The 4,189-nt window shown below is 44.6% G+C and overlaps 1 protein-coding gene across 3 annotated transcripts in view; it reads right to left on the minus strand.

The window, feature by feature from the left end:
• Window positions 1-4,189, minus strand: part of LOC102386905 — a 67,842-nt gene that overhangs the window by 29,192 nt on the left and 34,461 nt on the right. For all 3 annotated transcript variants that reach the window (XM_025198203.1, XM_025198202.1, XM_025198204.1), the window contains one exon: window positions 2,737-3,009. The gene's annotated coding sequence lies outside the window, so the exon portion shown is untranslated. The remainder of the gene's footprint in view (window positions 1-2,736; window positions 3,010-4,189) is intronic.

A 4,189-nucleotide genomic window follows, 5' to 3' on the forward strand; every position in this document is an offset into this window, starting at 1 on the left:
AAAAAAATTGGCCATTTTTCGCACTGTAAATCCAGCAACACTGCTGCCATCTATGGCTGACACACCAGATCTTGTACATGACTGCCTGCAAACATTGGAAGCTGTTTATTCTTCAAGGCCAAATCTGAGAGACAAACAATTGATAAAAGAGTTTCAAGCAAAGAAGGGGGAGCACGGGTGGCTGGTAGCAAGGGATGGCCGCATTATCATCCCAGCTGCCTGGGTTCATGTGGTAGTAAAGAGCACTCATCATGGTACCCACTACGGACCCAGGGCCCTGGTAAGATGGATCAGTTACTATGTAACTAGAGTGGGATTAAGAGAGGCTGCCAAGGAGGTATCAGAGACATGTGAGGTCTGCCAGAGAAATAACCCATAAGGAGGGAGAAGAAAAACTTCAGGACATCAGAGAATAGGCAATGGGCCAGGAGAAGAATAGCAGGTGGATTTTACTGAGTTGCCCCGGCAACAAGAGATAAAATATCTCCTTGTCTTTGTGGACACTTTCTCTAATTGGGTTGAGTGCTTCCCATGTCGGACTGCCCAAGCCCGGGAGGTAGTCAAGACACTCCTACGAGAAATCATACCTCGCTTCGGACTTCCAAAAGGAATAGGGTCAGACAATGGCCCACATTTCATTGCACAAATTACTCAGAAGGTTTCTGAGTTCCTGGGAATCAGCTGGCATTTACACACCCCTTGGAGACCTCAGTCCAGTGGAAAGGTGGAACGTATGAATCAGACCTTAAAAAGACACCTTGCAAAGATTTGCCAAGAAGCTCGACTCAAATGGCCAGAGGCCCTACCCTTGGCCCTGTTACGAGTAAGGGTCGCACCACATTCTAAATTGGGATTAAGCCCGTTTGAAATAATGTATGGTAAGCCTTACCCTCTGAGTCTGCCCATGGGTACTGAACAACAGTTACATGTTTTAGGAGAGGGAATGATTAGAGAATATGTATGGTCCTTGGTTTCTGTTTTGTCTTCCATCCATCAGCAGGTACGGGACGTGCTGCAGACACAGGACCAGTATCCTGCCCTGGGAAATCGATTATTACCTGGGAGTTACGTCCTTGTGAAAGATTGGAACGAGGAACCACTTCGAGCCAGATGGAAAGGCCCATATAGGGTACTTCTAACGACCCCGACGGCCGCAAAGCTCGAAGGAATCAAGACTTGGATACATTCCAGTCGCCTAAAGCCGGTGGCTGGACCAGAACAAGAAGGAATCCCTGCAGACTCCGGGACCGGAGACAGAGAACAGTGGAAGGTGGAGCCAATAAGAGACTTGAAATTCCTATTCAAAAGAAAGGAACTTTGAATAATTTGACAATCTTTGATTAAGTTTTATAAGCCTTATTATGAAATTGTTCAAGGTTTTATTGTGGGGCACCCTGATCTGTCCACTCCTACTTATAGGAGGGGAAACCCTTTTACAACAAAAATTTGACCCTCAGGAAAATGTCTGGATTTATCTGGCCCGGGAAATTTTAAATAGAACGGACTTCTGCTTAGCGGGAGGGATCAATGCTCACCTGGTTTTTACCTCATGCTTAATCGCAGTACCAACCCCTTTAAAAATTTTACAAAATTATACTATGCTGAAGAATGTAGAGAAGAAAAGTACATATCAGAATATATATAAGTGGGGGACTATTGTAAAAGAGAAGAATAGAGACATGTTTTCCGTACGGGTTCAGGCAACAGCTAATGCTTCTGAATGTTTCCTAATAGTTAATTGTACTAATAATTGCTTCAAATTGAACCAAGGTAGAAGAATCCTTTGTAACAAGACCAATCAAATATCCTATGTATACAATGTTCACCTGTCGTCTTATCTATCTTCAGACCTAAGGTGAATCAAATGATTTTACAAACGAAGAAAGCTGAGAATACTAGGTTTGTGTTGAAACAAATTGAGTGGAGCAATTATAATAAAAATAATTAAAAATGCTCCAGAGGGGGAAAATGTCAGGTTTGACCTAGAAACCACTACACATAGCCCAAGCAAAAGTCTCTGTTATGTAACTAATGACCATCTGCAATGATAAGGAGGAGACAGTCTTAGATAAAGGAGGCTTGAAAACAAAAGCAGAATCAGTGGACTAGGGCAAAGAGCTGATTTAAATATTAAGATTCACACCCCTAGGTGGGGAGAAAGTATGCTAATGAAACATACATGTATGGAAATGAGATACATAGCTAAAACACAGGTATAGAGACATGCTCAGTAAAGAACTCCTTGCGTCACTCCCTTATAACCAATTAGCAAACAAGAATGCTTATGAAGGTCCAATACTCCTGTATAAAAGATGCTTAGAATTAAGAATCTGTGTGCTTGTTACGTGAAATTATTCCGCTTGCACCTTGTATTGCTAGCAATAAATCTTTATACTTTCACCCCTGGTATCTTTATTGGCTTTTGCATACCGGGCACGATCCCAGACTTGAGCTGGGGCTCAACAGTTGTGTAAATTTATCTGGGGATGATTAGAAGGAAGCGTGTATCATGGTGGCAGAGTAAATTAGCCTTGTATGGGACCTCAGACTCACTGGCAGGAAGTCTGGTCCTACTGTGCTGCAAAGAAGACAAAGTCTGGTCATAGGTGAGGAGAGAGTTGGATAGAGTCTTGTGTGCCTGACCCTTATATAAGGTAGGGGCAGTCCAGCCCAAAGACCCCATTTTCCCGCACTCTAATACAATTCCCTTTCTTGCTGTACTGCCCAAAAAGTTACCTTAATTGTTCACTGGCCATGGATGAAGCCAACATACTGTCCAAATACAAAGATGACTAGGCTTTTAAAACATCTTCAGTGGCCTCCTCTTCCTGCTGCAGCTTCTCTTCATCCTCCTGTTCCCCCTCTGCTTCCAGCTTTTACACCTCTTCCTCTCCCTCCTCATTCTCAATGGAGTGGGCTAACAATCATGCAATCCTCTTTGAGATGAACAGCTTTCAGAAGGTGCAGCACAGGTTTCAGCACCTTCCTAAATGAGGTCCTCCTGAAGGCCTAAAATCGAAGAGAAAGCTTTTGAAGAGAACTGAAAAATGAGTGAAAAAATGAGAGTGAAATAAAAAGAGGTGAGTGAAATAAACTCTTTTAAACTTGCATTCAGATGCCTCCTCTGAACTTCAGCTGAGCACCCAAAAAAATCAGGACTTTGCAATGACCTATTTTGTTAAAGGGTAACCAACAAATATTTTCAATCCAAGAAACCCAGAGTGAGCATAGCCCAGGGTATTTTGGGCTTGTTTGCTGAAAAAGCCTGATTGACATGGGGCCACTTCCAGGGCAGATGGATCCAGCAGAGCTGGAGCAAACCAAAAGCAGGTCAGTGCTAAAAAGAAACACTGACCCAGTGACACTGCAGAGCCAACAGTGGAGTGGCAGGACTGAGCCAACAGTCATGGCAATGGCATGGGATGAGCAGGCCCCCTTGTGTGTCCAGGGGAGCTCAGAGAGAGCTTCTAACATGTTCTAACACTGGCTACAGGCCATCCTAACCCTGGGCTGAATGTTAATGGCCCCAGCAAGCAACACAGAAAATGCTGGTAATGAGGCAAATCACCTCTAGCAGCCAGGAGTCAGGATGAAGATCAGGCTGACAGAAGCCAGAGGTCTTTCATGGCTAGTGCCCCATGGCTGGGTTCCCACAGTGATATGCATATGGCTGCAGGGGTCAGTACTTCCTACATGGCTTGGAGCACATGATGCTGAGGGCATGGACATCTCAAGAGCAGGATCTGCACAGGCTCAAGGACAAATCTTCCTTTGGAAGAGTGAGGACCAGGAAAGGAGAACTGGAAGGTGAACAAGTTGAGTGACATGCTATGATAATTAGATGTACAAGCCCATAATGGACAAGGAAGGCCCCTGCTTTGGTGGGTCAGGCTATCAAAAACAGAAGAAAAGAAACAGATACTCGCAGTGTGAATGGTTGGCCTCACTACAGTCAATGGGAATTTCACCACTGGCGTCAAGGATACATTATTGCACCCATGGTATGTGCCACTAGCAGATTCTGCCATCCTTACATTGCACACTGCCCGAGTCACAACCAGCTCATCTGAATCAATGAAATGACCTGAGAAACGCAGCACCCCTCAACCTTTGGATGGGCATCAGGATCTGCCCCTAAATGATGAGTCCCAAAGTATAGGTGATTGGTAGACGGGTACGGGGGGGCGGG

The sequence above is a fragment of the Alligator sinensis genome, unplaced genomic scaffold (genome assembly GCF_000455745.1).
Source record: "Alligator sinensis unplaced genomic scaffold, ASM45574v1 scaffold19_1, whole genome shotgun sequence".
Lineage (NCBI taxonomy): Eukaryota > Metazoa > Chordata > Crocodylia > Alligatoridae > Alligator > Alligator sinensis.